The sequence below is a fragment of the Chaetodon auriga genome, chromosome 17 (genome assembly GCF_051107435.1).
Source record: "Chaetodon auriga isolate fChaAug3 chromosome 17, fChaAug3.hap1, whole genome shotgun sequence".
In the NCBI taxonomy this organism is placed as follows: Eukaryota; Metazoa; Chordata; class Actinopteri; order Chaetodontiformes; family Chaetodontidae; genus Chaetodon; species Chaetodon auriga.
This window is the reverse complement of record NC_135090.1, coordinates 15,452,875-15,474,715: the sequence shown is the minus strand read 5'-3', so window position 1 is coordinate 15,474,715 and position 21,841 is coordinate 15,452,875. Positions and strand designations below refer to the sequence as shown.

General features: G+C 42.7%; 1 protein-coding gene across 1 annotated transcript in view; it reads right to left on the bottom strand.

Moving 5' to 3' along the window:
* The window catches only part of slc45a4a (solute carrier family 45 member 4a), a 50,414-nt gene extending 32,034 nt beyond the window's left edge, over window positions 1–18,380 (bottom strand). Inside the window, exons 1-2 of the mRNA XM_076753914.1 lie at window positions 18,252–18,380; window positions 16,729–16,810 (exon numbers count right to left, since the gene is read on the bottom strand). The gene's annotated coding sequence lies outside the window, so the exon portion shown is untranslated. The remainder of the gene's footprint in view (window positions 1–16,728; window positions 16,811–18,251) is intronic.
* Window positions 18,381–21,841: the final 3,461 nt, after the last annotated feature.

The window sequence follows — 21,841 nt, the reverse complement described above, 5'->3', positions numbered from 1 at the left end:
ATGTCATAGATTACATGAGTCAAACATATGAAGAAGAGCAGCCTGTTCTTCAGCCTGCACCAACTGACCCATGAAAAAGAAGAAGAAGAAGTAGTGATACTGCTTCTCTAAAGAGTTGATACGCATAAATGTTGGAAAAGGACAACTTACAATTGGGCTTGCATAGAAAACAATGTCTGTTAGTGTTCTGACGCACATCATATGTTGGCTGCCTTTTTTTTCTTTTTTAGCCCATAATTACTTTATTAATGCTGCCTGGGGAAGATTGCCAAGCTTGAAACACGTTGCATTGCAGAATATTTTGTAGTCTGAGCCTGTTTTGTGTTTTTCATGCCATCAAGTGTCTGCATTTGTGCACATACTTAGCATATTGTCTCAATGTTCTCACTTTTCTGCATTAAGTGTCTCTTTTTTCTTCATCAGCAGCACATCTAAGAAGCCTTTTAAGGTGCAAAGACTAAAGATGGTAGACAGCGACCCAGAGTCACTAACAAAAGTCAGTTGCATTTGCAGGAAGTATGCAAGTCGTGCGTGAAAAGGATTGTTCACCTCTTGTGATATCTGTCCATGCAGAGTTTTGACATTTTTGCCTTCACTCAAATACAATAGAGGTGAGTGGAAGTCTGGTTGCATTGTTCACAGCAGTGAAAGACGTTTTAAAAAGCAAATACCAACTGTTCCATAAAGAAACAATGTCCAGTTTTCACTGGAACGACCCTTTACCTGATTAAAGAAACAGACACTCAGGTGTGTAGATAATCTATAGAAATGGGCTCATTACTTCTGGATAGAGAAGCTGCTTCTTGGACTTCAAGCCTCTGAGCAACACAAGCAAAATTCCAGCCAACTTTGTTATTGGACTGGAGGAAGAAATGTCCAATAACTCAAAACCTGGACAAAGTAAACCAAAACTGTCTGCGTGACCAGACTCTGTGAGGCAAAGAGAGAAAATGAGTATTTATGTAATTTTGGGGGAAACCAACCCACATGTGTTTAAATCTATGAGTGTGAGTTGTTTGAGACTACCGACATGCTGATACCACAACTCAGACGGACAGACAGACCCCCACACACGCACACTTACAAAGAGACACACACATGTTCTCGCCTATGAAAAGAGTCCATTTTAAACAGTGTCATTGGTTTGAGCACATGACTCATCCTCGCAGACACTCGGACAGTCTTTGAAACTGGACGGGGAGGATGAAAGCACACAAACAGAGGGCTTGTGTGTGTGGAGAGAAGAAATGAGAGATATGTTAAGAGGAAAGAAGAGAAGAAGACATAGAGAGAGGACAGTAAGGGATGAAGGCCTTTAGCCTCACAGGGAGAGAGACAATATGATTTCCCACACAGTTAAAGTCCAAAGTGTGTGTTTTTGCGTGCAGCGGACCGCTGGATTACAACCCATGGAGACTGCACGTTTCGTCACACCCAACACACACACTAATGCTTGCCACGTGAACGACACGCACACCACAACAGTGCTAAGACCCTCATCAAGCCTCTTAGGCAGAGATCGAGAAAGAAAACAAAAAATGAGAGAGAGAGAGAGGGAGGAGGGCGGGAGAGAGGTGAGGAAAGGGAGGGTTTGAACAGGTGGAGGGTGGGAGGAGGGGACGGAGGAGAGTCGAGGCAGAGGAACAGAAGGACGGAGATGTAGAGGAGAGACAGACGGACAGATGGAAGAGGGCGGAGGTCGAAAATATTTGTCTCTCCGCCTGTTTCCTCCTGGTTCCTCTCTTCATCTCTCCTCTCCATTTTCAGTGCTCTCACATGTACCCATTAACATTCACGATGCTCTCAAGATGGTCATGAATATTTCATCCTCAAACACACACACACACACACACACACACACACACACACACACACTCCCCACCTGACCTCACACACTGCAGCAGATTACATAACAGCCCCTCTCCTTTACAGGCACACACACACACACACACACATACACACACAGCATATATAAATAACAAATACATGCTAATTATCTGCCAAAATTTGTTGAAATTAGAGGGCAACCACAGATAGAACACCACAACCTCCACTGTCAGGGAGAGAAGATGACGCCATGACACGAAATGTCACAACATATGAACAACAACAATAAAATGTTCGGATCCAGTCAACAAGACGTCTCCAGATATTTCAGCATGATGGGAACACAAGTTGTGATTAAGTTGGGAATGACGGGAACATCCAGGGTGGAGATGCTGAAATTATGGGCTCGGTTTGCAACGCCTCGGTACGCACATTTACATGAAACAGCTGAGACTTACATGTGATTGGTAGTTAAAGAGTTTAAATTTGCAAAAGCACCAAAGTGATCCTGCCCGGAGCAACAAGGCTGCAGCTATGAATGGAGATCCAAAATTTAATGGGCCATAAACTTTAGTGTCGATTATTTCCACACATAATTAGGGCTGCAATTTAACATTATTTTCATGATTGAATCATCAATTTTGAAGAAAATGAAAAGCAGAGAAATTGTTTGGTCCATAAAATGTTAGAAAATGAACATCAATCACATTAAAACTGTTTTTTTCTGCTCATAAGCAAAAGATTTTCAGGTTAATGTAAGACAAACAAAAGCCTCACAGCTGAATTAAAGCTGGAACTGGGGGGTGTTAAAAGGGAATTTTTACATGATGATTAATCCAACTGAAACAGATTCTGATTTTGGAAATATTACAAGTTTTGTAACACTTGCTTGATTGACAGATGTCTCAACCAATCATATTCCACTGAGGTTTCTGGCTCCAGTAACTGGAAGCATCAAAAACATCTCTTTAGGACTGTGCTGGTGATAACACTGCTGCTACGCCCGTGTGGTGATACAGTCTTTTCCCTCTATTACCACATGATTGGTCGTGGTCTTCTCCGAAATTTCACTGCGCAACATGAAGCATCATCAGTAGTGAAGCATGCAGAGAGCAGACACCTGCTGGGCACAATGAGCCAATGAAACGGCACGAGCTGTCAGGGTGCAAACAAAGCTGAAACAAGCGGTGAATGCGTTTGAATACTTCAGCAAACACCCGAGGAATGATTAATTCATCCGATCTGACAGTGAAACATCTCTGCTGGAGTCCATGGGTACAGATCTATTTTTGTGTGTGTCTAAAAGTGAGTCACGTCTATGTGATGTGGATCTGTGTTTACAATATGCAACTACAGCAGTGTGTGACTTTTTAAGAAGGACAATAACAGGTCAAAGTAAACAAGTGACAGTGCTGTTATCCATCCATGCATCTCTTTCCCTCAGCTGAAGGCACTATCTGGCCTGCATCTGTCAGACACACACACAAAGCAGTGAATGCTATCTGATTATAAGTCCGTATACATGTAGAACCAGTCAGTTGTTCTGCTGCTTCTGTGTGTTTGTGCATGTGTGTGTCCGTAACATGAGCTCGGGTTATATTGAATTTCAGCCCAGCTTTTCTGGGAGACGACGTAAACAACATCCAGTCTCACGTGAGGAGGGAAGGTAAGGTGAGGGGAGAGAAGAGATGGAGAAGATGGGGCTGAAGGAGAAGGAGAAGCAAGGGAAGGGATGAAAATAGGGGGGATGCAGGGTGGTGGTAGGCTGAGAGAAGACAGGACAGGCAGCCGGACAGACAGACTTTATCCTCGGATGGACGGAGAGAATAAAAAAGAGACACAGATAGAGGATGATAGAAACATGAGCAGGAGGGAGGGAAAGGAGATGCCTGTAAAGTCCAAGGTCACAGACAAATTAAGAGTCTGTCGGTTCCTGTGTCTCACAGATCCAACACACACACATACACACACACACACACACACACACACACACACACACACACACACACACACGCAAGCTTTCTGAGTCTGCAGACACACACGCTGAACACACACAACCCAGGTCTATTTTAGTGAGTGTTTATTCTTGTGCCACAGACCAGATTACCTGCGACACCGGCATGAATTCAGGGCGAGCTCAGTCTTTGTCACTCTGTTTCTCTGCTTCTTCTTCTTCTGCTGTCGCCCTGTCTCAGTCTCTCTTACATGTAACAGGCAGCAAGAGAAAACAGACATGTCCCAAGTCTGCAGCAGGTCTGATCATGTATGAAGCACAGCGTCAACATGCAAATAAGAGGCGACGTGCATTTTAAAATGCATGGCATGTTCTCTGTGCTCTTGCGTAACTCTTCTGGTTACCCTATACCGCAGGTGAACTCATTTCTGCAGAGTGGGCTTTTCTGCTCGCCGCCATCTTGTCAGTTATCTAAAGCCAAGAAATGCTTATCTGGGCGATGGGGTGAGGCTGAGGAGGGAGGAGTGGCCGCCACCACCACGGCCGAAGCCAACTACTTGACATATCTGTCAATCAAGGCAAAAGGGTCCAAAATAACATGCTCTCTAACCTGTTCATACTGCCAGTTTGGCCAACCAACAATACAAAACCCAAATATACTTGGTTTAATGTCATAGACAACTAAAAAAAATCTAACAAATATTCATATAGTTTCAGTATTTTTGCACACTAAACCACTAACTGTTGACTTGTGTAAGACCACTGAATGCTTGCATTGCATCACAGTGGTATGAACACCTGGAAAATAGGTTCATAATTAGTGCAAAAGGAGGAAGTTTGCAATATTGTTACAGCACAGTTTAAGTTAAAGGCCAGAGTTACATGGGAGATAGATGACCATGCAACGTGTTTTGTGTCAACTCAGTCACAGAGGTTTGCATCCTGTTGCCAACCACCAGTTAACATTGGTTTCCTTTAACCATGCTGCAGATCTTTGTTTCATTTTAACCAAAGCAGACCTCGACCGTTCCTTAGAAACAGCAGCTGACAAAATAAAGTATAACTCAAGGTGCACTTACGCGCTTGTACTGGAACCCTACTGCATCTGAGAACTATGATCATTTTCATGATTAATTCATGCAAAAAGGTCAAACATTTGCTGGTTTTAGCTTCTCAAATAAGCATTTTTCATTGTAAATTTAATATCTTCGGATGCAAAAAGAAATGTGAATACACCCACCTTGGGCTCTGGAGAAATTTAATGGGCATTTTTTAGATGCTGTGACGTGTTTAAGACCAAATTCTCTCATGAAAAGAGCCCTACGTGTTTGTATATCAACCTGTGTGAATCTATTAGCGAGTCTTTGTGTGTTTTTGTGTCCATCAGCGTGCACCTGGACACCAGTTTGGGTGTCACACACCAGCGAGGCACGTGAACACTCTGCCAACATGACGCACAACACCGCTGACCCATACAGAGCTGCATATAGATTTCAGAGGCTGAAGACCTCAGGATCAAGTTCACATACTGTTTACCTATGGATGTTTGTTTCTGAGACCTGTGCGTGTGAGAGAGAGAAAAGGAAAGAAAGAGGGACTGACAGCGAACGAAAATAAAGAGAGGGGGATTTTCTTACCGTGAGAGAGACACTAGACTACAATTTTCCAAGCAACGATAGACAAGATGACCTGATCTGACGGTGGTGCGATGTGGGAGGGAAATCCAAGAAATCCCTTCAGGTGGAACAGATAGGTTCACATCAGAGGCACAAAAGATAGGAAATAATGTAATCTGGTTTTATAAATTGCCAGTGGGAGCTATAAGATGTCAGGCCTCTGTTAATGAGCATTTCTGTTCAGGTTGGTGTAACAAGAAGCTGCTTTTCATTCACTCATGAGAGAGCGTTTACATGTGTTGTTATTCCTATTGTTTCTGAGTCTGATTAGATCAGCTGGTATAGTGTGTACATCTATTTATAGGTGATATATATATATCCTTACATACAGTATTTTCATATGATTACTGTCTGTGAATTGGTGAACTCCTCTCCTCCTCCTGTCCTGTTTATGCTGCTGCATGTATGTGCAAATAAACAAACTATGTGTGCATATGTAGATATGTTTCTTTTTCTTTTTCTCTCTAGTATAGATCATTTAATATTACATATATACATAGCTGCGGTACTGTACCGCCACTATTATGTAAAATGAAATTTAATTTTTTAGGAAATAAAATTAGGCTTAATCACGTTAGATGAAAATGTGCCACAGGACATGAAAGCTGGCTCAAGTATGATGTTTTCAGCACGGACGGGAAGTCCAGGAGGCCATTTGATGTCTGTCAAAATCACAGACACACCTTTGTTGGCACACAAAGGATGTGGTTTTAAAGTTTGGCGCTTGCCTGTGTGTGTGTGTGTGTGTGTGTGTGTGTGTGTGTGTGTGTGTGTGTGTGTGTGCATGCATGCATGAGTGTATATGTGTGACAAAAAAATTCAGCTAAACTGAGATAGAGTACAGAGTACAGTGCAGTACAGTGCAGTCTTTAGTTGCACAGCCCTTCCCTGTGTCTTCCACACGTGCGCGCATGCACGTACACACACACTTGGCAGCACAGAAGACAGTTTCAGGACATCTACACCCACAGAGAAGCATGTAAGCACACAGGCTGCCCGTCAAAGCAGCACATGCACACAAACGCTTGAATGTTCCCATGCTGTTCGTGCCATTCCCATGAAAAATAACCATATTCCCAGCATTGGGAAGCAGATGGCAGCGATAAGCACCAGAAAAGAGAAAGAGAGAGAGAGAGAGAGGGAGAGGGAGGGGAGGGGCGAGAGAGGTAAACAGAAACTGGATGAGTGCATTATGGTGCAGTGCTGCTGCAGTGCAGAGTACCAGGGGGGCGGCACATGTGTATCAACGTGCACTAGCGTCAATGACAAATCCCTTACTCATGATACAGAGCTTATATCACTATACTGGCTGCTATGAATATGACGTAATATACCTGCTGTTCACATCCATACACTCAGTGACAGTCACATCCAAGGACATATCAAAACATTTGCGCGAACCTCCCACTGACCTACTTTTGTCCTCACGACACCACAGCAGCTCCAAATTAATCTCCAATCTCAGCCCCACCTGAACCTCACAGCTGACTCAAAACAGTTGAATGTCTTCCCTTGCTTGAACGTTTGGTCGTGACAACAAATGACAACAAGAACACAGCATTGTGTGAGAGTAGGCGCTCAGGTCAATTAGACATTTACAGACAGGTTGATCAGGTTTAACAAGTCAATATACCATAAAATAAGCCTCAAGGCTTCTCCAACAGCAGAGTGTTTGAGGTTAGCAACAAACAGGACATAGAGGGCAATTTAACCAACTAATGTTCAAATAAAACCTTTGCATTTCTCTGTGCAGGACTAGCACAGTAATTTCATCATTACCTGGAATAAAAACCTTCAATCAAAAACTCTTCCTCTTAGCTTAAAAACTGTACAAATATGTAGGAAATAAAAGGATAAATGGTCCACAACTTGGAGTCAAGTCCTCCAATACTGTGCGACTGCAGCATTAGACAATGCTAACAGCTAGCTTCTGCTACAGACATCATGAAGTTCACAAATCACGTGTAAACCAAAACAGTAATTGTTAGCAAGCTGACAAATATTTTAACTAAGATTACTTTAGTGTAATACAAAATTTATCACATGTAACAGTGAGGAAATGAAACGACTGTTTTAAACCTCACCTAGCTTGGCCACTCTCCCTATGGGGTTATGGCAACTGTGGTGTTAGCAGGTCTGTCACCTGAAGCCTTCTGTGGGTCGAGAGGCCCAAAATGGGGTTCAGGTCTATTTCTGTGGCGCTACAGAACAGGCTCAAGACATATGTTAGCTATGCTAGCATAATGTTAGCAGGAGAGGACAGGAGAGGAGAGGACACTGTGTGTTGTGTCAGCTAGCTTTGCAGCCAGTAATAGCTCAATCATCCTTGTGTTTATTTTTAGCGCAGCTGACTAATAGGCTAGCTAGTTAACCTTAGCACTCTGACTGGCCCACATATGCACTGCATTCAGTTCACACCCACATCAGTTGGCTAGCTAACTAACCCGTTATGCTTTCAAAAGAAAAAAAAACATCACAGACTTTTAGCTTTCTTCATCCTATTTGGTCTTTTAGCCGGTTAGCTAATGTTCCTGCTACATCATACTTCCACAAGCTAAAGCAGAAATAGCATCTCTGTGCTAAAGCAGAACAAAGCCAAACAGGTTTAAGGTGACCAGAGCTTTACAGAAAAAAAATGTTTTTGCATTTTTATTCATTTGTAAGTAACAGCAGTCTGTCCTGAACACTGAAGGCCTCACACACAAACATACACACACTGTAACTTTAATCCACTGCCAGCTGATCTGAGCCTGTCTAGACAGTTGATGTCAATGCAGTGTCCGGTGTCTCATAAATTTAGTTTCATTTTTATCTAATCTGCTGACCCAGACTATATTTTTTTGCAGAGCTAGCATCACACCAAGTAAGTATCACAGGCTTTTAATGTTGAAAAGCTGCGTTAACTCCTGCAGGTCTGCATGTTGCTCAGGTCTGGAGGTTCTGACAAGCCGCTGACAGCAGCTTTGGCCTACTTCTGCACCGGAGTCACGTTACTGTCTGTGTCACCCTCACCACACGTATGCACACACACATGCACACACACACACACAGGACTGTAACTCTCCACTTCAAACCTCATTTGTGCCCCCTCTGACTACATTACCCCCTACCCAACATCACATTACTGAACCAACCACATGGGTGAGGGGAGGTTGGAGGGGTTTGTGTGTATGTCCGTTTGTGAGTGTGTGTGCGTGCGTGTCAGTATCCTCCCCCCTGAGGGATGGCCCCCTGAGGCCTTTGCTCACAAGGGAGCAGCAAGCCAAACAGGAGATAGAAAAAAAAGAGAGCGTGCAAGGAGGTGATACAGATCTACATGATGTATCTCACCATTCGTGGGTGTTTCTAATTTCTTCTCAGTCTTCATGGTGACCACACACTGTCTGTCACACGCCTCTCTCCAGTCAAAACAGACACAACCCTAAAAATGCCTCATAGTCACTTCAAACACACATATAACCCCCTCTGCGCACCACATGAGCCGAAGAAACACTAATGTGCTGACAAAAACAAGTGTTTTCATTCTGTGACAAAAACACAGCGGGTTTGACAACAAGCCTAAACTATTAGAAGTGCCTGCACGAACCCGTTCAGGATTGTATGAGACCTAAAGATGGTTAAGTTTTAACCCCGCCTGCATGCATAATGGAATATTCCACTGTTGAGCTGACACACACACACAGAGGCACACTCCTCATGCACACAAGCACATGCTTAATGCTGATAAAGGCCAAACGGCACCAAACGGCTTGACCTGCATCTCTCTCGCACACACGCATATTTAGTGGTCAAAATCATCAAAATGTGCAAAACAGCAGGTGCAAATAGATGCCACTTATCATGCAAACAAACTTGGCCTGCAGCAGTGCTGGTGATGTGCATAAATAAACCTTTATATCATGATATCTAAAAACCTTTACATCATGATCGCAGTAACATTTTAATTAACTTTTTGGTGCAGCATTGCTCAAGCTTGGCATTGGCACGGCTTTAACCACAGGGGAACATCTTGTTCTCTACAATTTCCTGTTGTCAAGCTGGTGAAAACAAGACTCACGAATTAGAAATGAAAAAGCTATTATGTAAGAAGTTTTTATGATAGGACAAGAGATGAAAGTCAAGTTTTTCCCTTGTTTTGTCCCTCCCTCGAATGTCGTTTCTCAGTCAGAGCAGGACAGGAATGAGGATTGGCACATGGAACTAATTTAGCTTCGGGTACGATACAAACCGAACCCTGTCTAACAACCTCACCAAAGCTGTGGCTTAACACTCCTGCAAACATTGCCTATAAGCTGCACACTCGCGGTGTCTGTTTGAACACTGGCAGCGTGTCAGTAGATGTGTGCCAGCGGCGCATTCGGCAAACTAAAATCGCACCCCATAAAAAAAAAAAAATCTATGTTTCTAGCGTGCATTGTAATGTGTAAACAGTCTCATAAAACTTTGATGAGAGAAAACAAACATAGCTGCTGCATGAATGATAACAGTTTTATGTGTGTAAATAACAACACAAATGAAATATTCTGCACTAAAATGTAATCTGAGCTCTGCAGCCATGACATGAGAGATGATCACTGTGGTGAATAGTCCACGACTAACATTTTACCACCCACTGCTCTGCCAATTAGACACCGTGTCTTTGTACTTTGAGTAAAGCTACACGAATATGAACATGTATTATATAGGTACTGACAGATTAAACTTTCATTTTTTTCTGTCATTGTGGCCATTGTGGTGTTTCAATCTGACACCAAATAAAACCAGAATCACCGAGACTTTTTATTATTAAATGCAGCTAATGTTAATCATGTAGCGAGGAGAGATGTTTGACATGATTAATGAGCTCAACGCAGAATTAATAGACTACCTTTGAATGCATTACCATCAAATGATTGATGATGATGAGACAATATATTGATCCCCACAACAAGAGACTTAATATCAGTAAAATCAATGCTTAAGGTAGAGATCTGCCCACCCCTAAGGCAGGGCAGAGTATGGGAACTGAAGTCTTAAAAACACGGTGCGTTCAATGTCGTAAACCCTCACAAATAGTCCATTTGTTGTTGTTAAGGCGCACCAACCAGGGAGCGTGTTTAAACAGGTTAATGTGTCTGCTATTTGGTTTAGCCGTCCAAATTCTGAATTATTACACCCTACGGGATGTCACAGACTCAATTCCAAATCCTGCAATGTAATGTAAAAAGCAAAAAACTGGTAGTTTTTCACAACCAGCAGCAACAAGCTATACAGAATTCTACACACTATGGCATTTCCTGTATGGAGTACTGTTCAAAAATTTTGGGCGTCGACATGTCAGTTACATCAAACATGATGTGATGAGTAACAAGTGAGGTGGCGATATATAATGACAGGTTAAGTCTAGTAACTGGCTTATTTGTGTAGCTCAGAGTCTGCAGCATTTTTCCTCCAATGCTTTTCATCTGCAGTATTGGCGATGTGATGTTATGATTGAATCTGGCACCAGGCATGCTGCGGTGACTCATAATCATGCCTGACTTCACCAAATACTTCACCAAGACTCAGAGAAAACAACTTTCTCTGAGGACATAACTGTAAACATCTAAAAAAAAAAAACCAAAAAAACAAAAACACATGCGCTCACTAAGTACAAAAACAATCCAAACATCAGACTACAATAACTGGGCCACACGAAGGCGCAGAGCCGATTTAAAGCGTTTGATGGGGTGTTTAAACCAAACCGAAGAGCTTTAAAGTACAATGAGCGAGCACATTTTTATCTGTGGGAGGTCACAGTAAAACCTGTCACTCTGGCTGCACTCGATCCCACAGAGAGACAAAGAAGCAAAACAAGCACATAAGACAAACACAGACGGAATATGAAAGAGGAACTAATGCCTCAGCGTACTGTTTTAGACACACAAACGCTGCTGCTGCTGCTGCTGCTGCTGCTGCTGCTGCTGCGTGATGTGGATCAGCTTTTAGTGTGTCGACCTAATGTCTGTTTGACTGATCCGTGACACTGGGCTGTGCAATAAATCTGTCCGCTCCTGTGAAAATAAATCAACTTTTAATTGTAAAAATGCGGAAAAGGATGCCACTTTCTTCTTCTGCAGCGGGCAAATCAACTCGTTTGTGTGTGAGTGCGTGTCCATTACCTTGAGTGCAGTATTACTGACAGCGTTAATGACATTACTGGCAAACAGCCAGTTATCGTCTCTCCTCTTTCACCCCAGACACCTGACTACCTGTCTGTCTGCATGACCCCTTTCAGACAATACAGACGTAATATTCCAATTTTACATAAACACATCTCGAGCTAAGAAAAAAATGTTTTGATAATTGATTTAGCTCATAATTTCTAAGCATAAATGCCAAGAATTCCTTGTTTTCAGCCTCTCTACTGTGAATATTTGCTGAGAGTCTTTGGATTTTGAAGTGCTGTCACACAAAACAAGCAATTTGAAGCCGTAACCTTGGGCACTGAGAAACTGCGCAGGACATTCTTCACTTCTTTCAGACATTTTAATGATCGAGCAGTCGTTCAATCAAGTAATTAACATTTCTGAAACGTTTTCTAGACAGCTCAAATAAATAAATCTGAACAAAAGCTTTTGCCTTGCCAACAAAAGGCCAAGCAAGATTGCGAAAGATCTTACATGTGAAGTGACGTATGAGCCAATCACAAGAGACCAGGAAGTGAAGCCTTAAAAGCTGTTGCTTGGCAGTATGGTTGGGCAATATGCTGATATACCATTCACCTTTGGGCAGCACTGCAAATAACAGGACTTCATGACAATATTGTATTTCTGTATTTTTGTATCGGTGTAATGAAGAAGGTATTGACTTTGCCGGATTAAAGAAATTTTACATTAAAAACTGCACTGCTCTGATATTATTCTTATTCTTATTATTAACATTATGCTACAGAGAGCTGCCAAACAGACAATAAAGCTTTAGTCCAGCAGCATGCTGTGGTAAAATATTGCTTTGCAGATTAACTTCCTGTACTGCTTGTTCTCAGGTGGCAGATTCCAAATATCCTGCAAGTATTACAGCTTTGTTTGTAACCCCGACTGCCTGTCTGAAAGCACATGCAGTGCGTGTGTGCGTGTGCGTACTCCTGGCTGCAGATCACCAGTTTATTAAGGCTTGTTTTGACATTAATTTGATTCTGACAAACTGCGTCATACTGACATAATATCAAAAGGCGTTGGTGTCCGTGTGTTGCCTTCCAGACAATCAAAACATCAACACAATACTTCTCTTCAACATGCCAGGTGGGATATGTGGTGCATTGTATACAGCTACAGTTAAGCAGTAGAGCGATAGGTGCGTGGTGGGCTTTGGCCCACGGAGGCCTGCAGAGACGCACCGCACAAAGCAAATCTGATTTGCTGTCTGGCACCCAGTCAGCTGTCTGGCAATTTAATGGCCATCAGTTTGTCCTGAAACACTTTCTGCTCAGGGTGAGTCAGTGAAGATGGGAACAGCGATTTGGAGAAAACCCAAAAAGACGTCTTAAGAATGAAAATTCATTATGTGATTTGAAACGGACATCTCCGCTGCAGGGTGAGACGAGTCAGGAGGGAGAAACTTAAATGACATGCCGCAGCTTGTCTGCTGAAAAGCTGGCTTTGAGTGCAGATGTTTCACAACAGTGCGCAGCTCGCTGATGGAGTTTTGCCCTCTGCCACGGGCGGCAGAGGGCAAACAGCTCAGAAATGCGGTGAGGCCGAATGTGTTGTGTATAGCTTTTCACGCTATTACAATTCAGGCTGCCCTGCAGGAAAATTTTGACCTTTAGCAGGACTTTTGGTGCGTTTTTGTAGTTTAAACCTGCGTTGGGAGCTCTGCAGAAACATCAGGTCAAATTACTCCTAGAGAAAATGACACTAGAGGTACAAGAGTATAAAACCTCTGATTATAGGCCAGTTGCTTTCTACATAAAGTACAGCGACCACAGGTGACCTTCAACCGTAAATTTAACGCACAATGTCTGTGAAAGTGGTCAAACAGAAGAAAAACATGTGCTTTGGGATCAACTGAAAGGCCTTTCAACTGTTGACAAAACAATCTCACCACAAGGTCCATTTAGCAGCTGCTGTGAAGCCTTCAGTCAGGCCACATGGTCTTCAGCAGCTTGATTTCAGCTGTTTCTGAGCACCTTCAGGACTTCTCTCTCATACTGGCTTAAAAGTTAAACCTGAAAGTTGATTCTTGACCTTGAAAAGTGCAGCTGGCAGAAAAAAAGACAACTCTATCTGCTGAGGACGATCTCGTGATGCAATCAAGAGGAGATGAAGATGAACTGACTTTGTGGGAGATTGTTTTGTCAACTGCTGTTTCTCCAATGCAGAGTGTATATGGGTATTTTTGAACAGGGGGTTTTTCCTCCTAGGTTCTCTAGAAAAAAAATCCAGCTTACACAAGCACTATTTAAAAAATGGATTTAAGAAAAGCATCGTCAGCAGCATACCCAACCAGCAGGAGGTGATATAACCCTAACTCTGAAGCCACGCTGGCCAATCAGAAGCCTGAAAAGCTAGAGGACCGACCGAGTCTCGTCCAAAACCAGCAGCATTAGCAGCAGAGTCTGTGATAATGGAGCTTCGGATTGTGAAGCATCCGTTCTTCATTATAGTGGAGGAGGAACTGTGCATATATGTGGCAAAACGTGGAAAAAGTCCTGTCAGCGCGGTTAGCACCAGCACTATTTTAGCTACATCCACCATTGCACGAACTCGCCTCACGTACATAAAGGAGATGACGGCACACTCCCTGTTGTCAAAAGCCAAAAACTCGGTTTTCCCTGCCTACGCATCAACACTGCAGAGTTCCTGAATATCTTCACCCCACCAGTTTTCCAAAAGCTAAAAAAATATGGTGTACGTGTGGACTGAAAAAATTCTCTGCCCAGGTGATAACGTGAACCTCGAAAACAAAAGAAGGAGCCTGAAAAAAGACAAATGGCGGACCAGACTGAGAGGAGGTGTGCTGACAGGAGCAAACAGTGGAAAGTCTCTATTCTTAGAAGACGTTCTGTGTTACTGACAAGGTCTCCGGCTGCAGCGAGCGTCTGAGTGTGTGTCCTCTAACGCTAAGCCGTGGCTTTATACAGCACAGCCGTCTGATATTGTCTTTGATAGCAGTCCTCCAAGAGCGCAGTGACGCTGAAAGTCTCCACACAAACAAACACAACTGCCTGTAGATGCACCGCAAACACACACACACATCTATTAGCCAGCCAATTAATCAAACTGCAACATCTACTTTGTGTTTTTCCTCATCATCAATTTAAGATCTGTGCAGTCTGAATAAAAGCAACCACCCTCCAGACTTCTGAAAGGCCGTGTCAGATCTTTACTCTGTGCATATCTGCCTGTTGGGTGAATAAATGTAAAAATATATGCGTACATATGTAAACAGTGCAGTGGGATCCTGTCAGCTGTTGAATACCCTGACTCCAACAACACAAGAGCATTTATAGCTGCAACAAGTGTGTGCATGTAAGATCTGGTAGAGATAAGAGGAGCTATTGATGGCATTGATGTAAGTGAGATCACACACACACACACACACACACACACACACACACACACACACACACACACACACACACACACACACACACACAGGCTTGCTCTGTGATCAGAGGTGGGAAAACATATTCGCTCACTGTTTTCTTTCCCCTCTCTTTCTCAAGTTTGTGTACAAAAACTTCACACCAGTAGGAAGTGGGTTACGTGTACATGGGATCAGGGTCCAGGAAACAAAGCCAGATCAGCTGTGTGTATGTGATGGACAGAGGGAGGCACACATGGAGAGAGAGAGGGAGCGAAATGGACAGCGTTCGGCAGACTGTAGCACTTCAAACTAAACTGGATCTGGCACAACTTTGGGGTTTGAACCGAACACATGAGCCTCATTTTGCTTTGATCAACTTCTGGCAGGAAGGAGCGGCGCTGGCCGATCAAATGCCTGCAAGAGCACATTTCTGGAGTGCTTTTAGCATAAATGACAAGTGTTTAGACAGAGCACAATGACTGTCACTGTGGTAACTTTCCAAAGCTGTAAGATCAAGCAGGTACATGAAGAAAACAGAACCCAAACCAACTTTCTTCAGAGATTTTGTTTGGCACTTTGGCCTCTGTTGGACACCAGAGTGAGGACTCAAAAAAGGGACGTTGAGGTTGCATGACAAGCGTCCAGCGCAAGTTGCCTCTCCTCCGACAGATGCTCACAAGCCTCTTCATGTGATGAGGAAACCATTAAACCAACAGATCTGGAGTCGCTTTGATTACACTGGCGTGAGCTCACAGCTCAACTCGACCTCTGAAAACCTGAGTTTCCAAAGCAAAGATCCCACACAAAATGTTTATATTGCAGTCACAAACCTCAACCCATTCTTCACTCATCCATCATTAATGTCCTGTGTGTTTTCTTGGATGGATCTAGCAAGAGTAGTGTGTGTAATGTATGTGGAGAGCATTACAGCACAGATGCAGGCTGACTGCTTATGACCTTTCTTATAAGGAGGGATGAAGGGTCACACAGTAAGGTATCATTCATATGTTGTTCATGTAAATATAATCCAGTTCTGCATGCAAAGCATCAAAATATTTCTGTGTGGGCGGCGAACTAAAGGCCTTTCTTTGTGAATGTATGCTCACTTTGCATTACATCTGTGCACACGCACACTTCGTGCATGAGTGTGTGTGTCACGTGACTATCTCGAGGGTGACCAGTTGTGTCTGGCTGCATGCTGTGCGGCTGACTGTGCGGTAATAACCCGTTGCTTACTCAGCATCAGTTGATAGTCAGCAAACATTTCATCAAGAGGAAGTGGATTGCTTTCACTTCAGCTGAACCGGCCGGCTTGAAACCGAGGCGATATCGCAACATGTCGAAAGCAAGAGGCTGACACAAAGAGGGTTTTTCTAAGGAAGAGGAGCGCGCGGTATGAATGTGTTTGTGTGGGCAAATCCTGTCAGGCCGATCCAAACCAAGACCATCAGATCGCGCCACATACTGCACATCTAGTCCAGATTGTTCTGCTCATGCTGGTTGTGGTTTTCAGCTGAATAGAAACACATTACACTTTAAAGACAACAGAGGAAGAACATCTGTTGGTCATTTACATCTCTCTTTTGGGGCTTTGTTGTGTTTTTTTGCAGATTTACGCCACCAAATAGCAAAAACAGCAGACACAAGGAGGACTTTAAAATGTTGAGTGTGAATAAAGTAAAATAAGTGCTACCTCCTTAGTGTTTATGCGTGCGCACTCACCAAAAGGCCTTGAAAGCTTCATAAATGTCTCTGGGACGTTGTCGTTTGGTCCAGGCTGCAATCTTAAGCCCTGCAGTCGTACCTGCGCACACACAAAACAAAGAGCTAAGACCTGGCATGGTGCACACAAACCAAAACACAGTCAGTCAGGTTGAACTGCACATGAAATCAATGCGGCACCCAGCACAACAAATAATACACACATCCGCTCCCGCTCGCTCATGCGCACGGGCATGAAAATAGATCAGTCGCTGCCAATAAAGCAGAACAAACACAAACCAGCAAATCACTTAATGCAAACTCTCTCGCCCAAAACCAGGAGTTTGACAGAGCTGCAGCACGACAATACAGATGTATTTAAAAACAGCTGTGGACAGAAATGTGGAGACTCCTTCCAACAGAAACAGTAGATAAGTAGTATTAAATGGATGTACATTAAACACAGATAAATAAAACTTATTGTTTCCAGGCAGCGAAACGGTGGAGGAGCTCTGCTGTTGATTCAACACGGACATTTAAATGGCTGCAAGTAACGATTGTTTCTATCATCTTTTTAATCGGTGGTTTTCTGGATAAATCAATTAATGGCTCGGCCTGGAACTCGTCAGTGACTGGTGACAAATAGGCAAACAGTTTCCAAACCAAACCACAAGCCGACCTTGGAATTGCTTCACCAAGAGCCTAAAATGCAAAGATATTCAATTTTCTCATATAAAACACTGAGAAAAGCAGTAAATACTCACATTTAAGATGCCAGAACCAGAGATTTTTTTTTTTTGGTACTTTTGCTAATGCAGTGACTCACTTGATTAACTGATTCATAAAATTGTTGCTGACTCATTTTCTTTCTAATGTTTGGTGAATATTTTCAGCCTTACACATCATTTTCATGTATTTATATATATATATATATTGAAGTCAACCTGCAGTTTGCTGTTTGCATTACACCTTAAACGCACCAGCAGGATAATAACAAGGAAGAGTTTTTGCAAAGCAGGACAGTCCTCATATTTTCTTTATTTTTTTAAAGGCAAGCCCAGAACCCAAACACAGCAGCAGCTTTTGTTTTTCCCACTTTCACAGGTGTGTTTCTCACTCCACTAAACTGCTGCTTCCTGCTTCTTTACAAAGTGATGAAGGAAACTGAGCTTTTTCTGCCACTGATGTCCTCAAACTGTTCACTGAGCGTCTTCTGCTTTTAAACCTCCTTCACCTGCTTTACATTACAGAGATGCTAATTATAAAGCACTTTATAATTAGAGCAACCTAATTATGCAACCTGACTCGTCCCCGGCTGTCTGCACCTCCTGCCTGTCCTCTCTTTTTGTTTTTGACACAGGCCTACAGAAAACTACTGTAAATGCCTCCCCGCTACCTCCTCCTCCTGCTCCTCCTGCTCCTCTCTGCAGCAGCAACCTGAGATGCTGTGTATTCCGCCTGCCGGAGCGGACCCGCAGCGGCTAGAAAATGTTTAATATCGGCCCCCTCTCGTCGCCGGTGAGTTAACCAGACACCGAGCTCACCTCGCCGGGTTGTGTCAGCCGCCGGCTCCGTGTTTGTGTCCGCTGAGCGGTCGGAGAGTCGCTCAGCTCTGCGGCAGCTTTTGTTGCATAGGCTGTCTGCTACTCCTGCAACTGAAGCCAGGGCTTTAAATACGCCTTTAAAGGAATATCTGTCGGAAGAAGAGACGTAGCGCTGGCTTCCGCCGACGTCACGGCTCATTTGCATAAACGGGCGGGGCGTCCGCGTCCGTGTACAAAGAAGCGGAGAGGCTGAATTTTTAAAGGAGAATCCCGTAAAAAAATAGATAGAAAATTGAGGAACTTTACCTGAGTATATCCACTTTATGTTACTCTATATTTCTACTTATATTTCTATTATCTGCCAGCTTTATTTGTTTCTTAACAATTAAGAATTGTTTTCTCCCTTTATTTGAGCAAAACAAGAAACAGCTCAAAACCATTCTCCATACATACATGAGACATACAACAATAAACTACACAACTAAATAATCTAAACTGACGAAAGAAAACAGCATTAATCAGAATCTGAATCACATGCAAGGAAACTGACTTTTACTTTTATACAGATCCAAGAACAGCTTACCGACCATGACAACAACATACAATGTGTGAATAATGTGTTTCTGTATATGACAAACATTAACAAAATAGTGCAAAGGAGTGAATAGTGAATGGGTAATGTAATGCATGAGGTGACTAACAAAAACAATTAAAACACAAAGGCAAGGCAATAAACATAACACACAGCAGGGACAAACAAACAGACTCCCTCTTCACCAGCTAAAACACTTCATCACTGTTGTTTTGACCGTTTTGAACTTTATATTCAATGAAGTACTTTGATTGTGTGAAACTGCTGCCTGTACATCAGTAAATGATCTGAACACTTGGACTTTTCATTCTTGTGTTTTGTGCTTTATTTCCTCGCTGTCGAGGCATCTCACAGCCCCCAGTGCTGCATGTTTGAAAGATAATCACTGCGTAACTGGAGGCGTGACGCTGCGTTAAAAAGTACAGCTGACAATCACAGAACTCCATTGTATTTAACCATGTTTTACAGCTGCTCTCTGAGACCCCAAGCAGTACTAATGTGTACTTGTCATCTCTTCAAAATCAGATTTGAAAGCAGTTTTCATGAATTAAGGTTATGAAGTATCAAGCTGATAAATGTGAAGTGTGTGTTGAGCTGTTGGATGTCCCAGGCTCTCTGGAATGGATACCACAGAATAAAAACATGACACTCTCACTACACATTCTCCAGCTGATAAAATCACTGAACAAAGTCCAAAGCTTGGTCTGTCGTTGTCTACCTTTATCTATTCCAGCTTCGAGTTCACTGAGATAAAATCATAAAATCACATTAAGACTGGGACCCTCTCTTGGGAGCCCCTGCGGCAAAAGCTGAGCTGCAGGCGATTTATATGTATTAATTAGAAATACTGTTAGTTTGCAACAACTTAATCAAGCACTGGTGTATTTTTGAACATGCAACATGTACGTGCAACATTAACGGAAATAATAAAGGCCTTAAAATTAGATTCGACCTCAGGGCTCCTCTACAAAAAGAGGCTTCAACACGACATAATAATGCCGTTGTCACCCCTGATTAATTGAGTTTACAGTGAGCTTTAGTAGTCAGTTCAGTGTAATCAAACAGATTTGCAACTGGTCAAAATAGAGTCTGAGGCCTCGGGGCAGTTGCTCACAAAGTAATGAATACATGTCAAACACAGAAAGTCGCAGTGACAGAAAATTGTTTTCATTATCTATCAATCTGTCAATTCTTTTCTCAGTTAATCTGTTTGACCAGGTGTCTGGAGCCACAGCAAAACCAGTGAGCGTGTCTGTCTTCTGTGAATAAAAGGACGTCAATGATGAACGAGTTCTCAAGTTTTGCTGACGCCACAGTAGAAACTGGTGATGTACAACAAAACAGCTCAGTAATGCATTATTTGTTTTGTTTATTAAAGTATTGAAATGCAATTGATGACTCTGTGGCGTCTGCAGTTTTCTGTGCGGTGGTATGCTGGGACAGAAAGAGACTGAACAAACTGGTCAGGAGAGCTGGTTCTGTCCTGGATGCCCTCTGGACACCATCAAGGAGGTGAGTGGGAGGATGATTGACAACCCATCCCACCCCCTGCGTGAGACAGTGGGGCCCTAAGCAGCACCTTCAGCAGCAGACTGCAGCATCCACTCTGTATGAAGGAATGCTACCGCAGGGCCTTCACACTGCGATCAGACTGTTCACTGTGTTTACATACTTACTGTTTTGCACTACTGTGGGATTTTATGTCATCATCTTGCCGTTACATTCATGCAATATCTTGTGCAATATTACATATTATCTTCAATATTACATTTATTTTTGTATCAAGTCTATACATATGCAGATTTTCTTTTTATATACTGTGTTACATATCTTTTTATCTAATGTGCAATAGTGAAAAACACTGTACTTGAACCATGTGCAATTTTCCATTTCTTCCCATTAGCAATATTATTTTTCTACGTCCCCCCCCCCCCTTTTTTGTATGGAATGTATATATGTATATGTTGATTTTTCATTTTCTATTTTGCATTTTATTCCCTTCTATGTCTCCTTTCATACTCCTGATACAATTGCTGCTGCCTGTAACAGCCTCATTTTCCCTACGGGGGACTAATAAAGTGCTATCTTATCTCTTATCTTTTTTTAGGAAAGCGTTGAATATTGTGAAATTATTGTGTGTGTGTGTGTGTGTGTGTGTGTGTGTGTGTGTGTGTGTGTGTGTGTTGGGAAACGGAGAGGGCTTAAAAAAGAGAGGGTTGTAAATCATTGGTTTGGTTGATGTTTACATTCTGCTGAAACTTGACTTAAAGGCAAGCACCTCTGTAGGTGATGTCCCCCGGCCGCCAAGGACCAAAACTCATCTGACTGGATCTCTCTGAGGTCACTACAGCCGAGGCAGGCTTAGCTTCTTGGGTAACATATGACATCCACAATTTTCTCTTGTAACACCATTGAAATCATCAAGAAAAACAACAACAAACAGCACACAAACACTGTTTTTGAAAGTTGACAGCCTGAGGGCTCTGGCTCTGCCTGTGCATGACCATCCTACTGATTACATGGTTTGGCCTCTGAAGCCTCGTTTGAAGAGGAACTGACACCAAAGCACAGACAGACACGTGAAGAGGCAGAAGAAATGGGTGATGCAAGGAGGCGACAGGGAAAGAAGTGTTTCCGGTTGTGGTAAAAATAGCTAATTTTGTTCATTCAGTGTCAGTCAACTGAGACTGATCTAGAAGCTGAACAAAGCTGTTTTTCTAGACTTAAAGGGACAGTTCACCCCCACATCAGAAGACACGTTTTTCCTCTCACTTGGAGTGCTATTTATGCATCCAGGTTGTTTTGGTGTCGGTTGGTGGGTGTAGTTCAGCAGAAAGAAAATAGTTCCTATATAAAAATGCTCACTTCAAGGTCTGTGGATTATCTGATTTATCATGATTTCTGGAAAGAGACATTGCTGCTGAGTTGTTGTTTTTTTTTTTGTGACTTAAAGCAAAACAACCTTAGTGCCATTTAGCTCCATTATACTGGAGAGAAG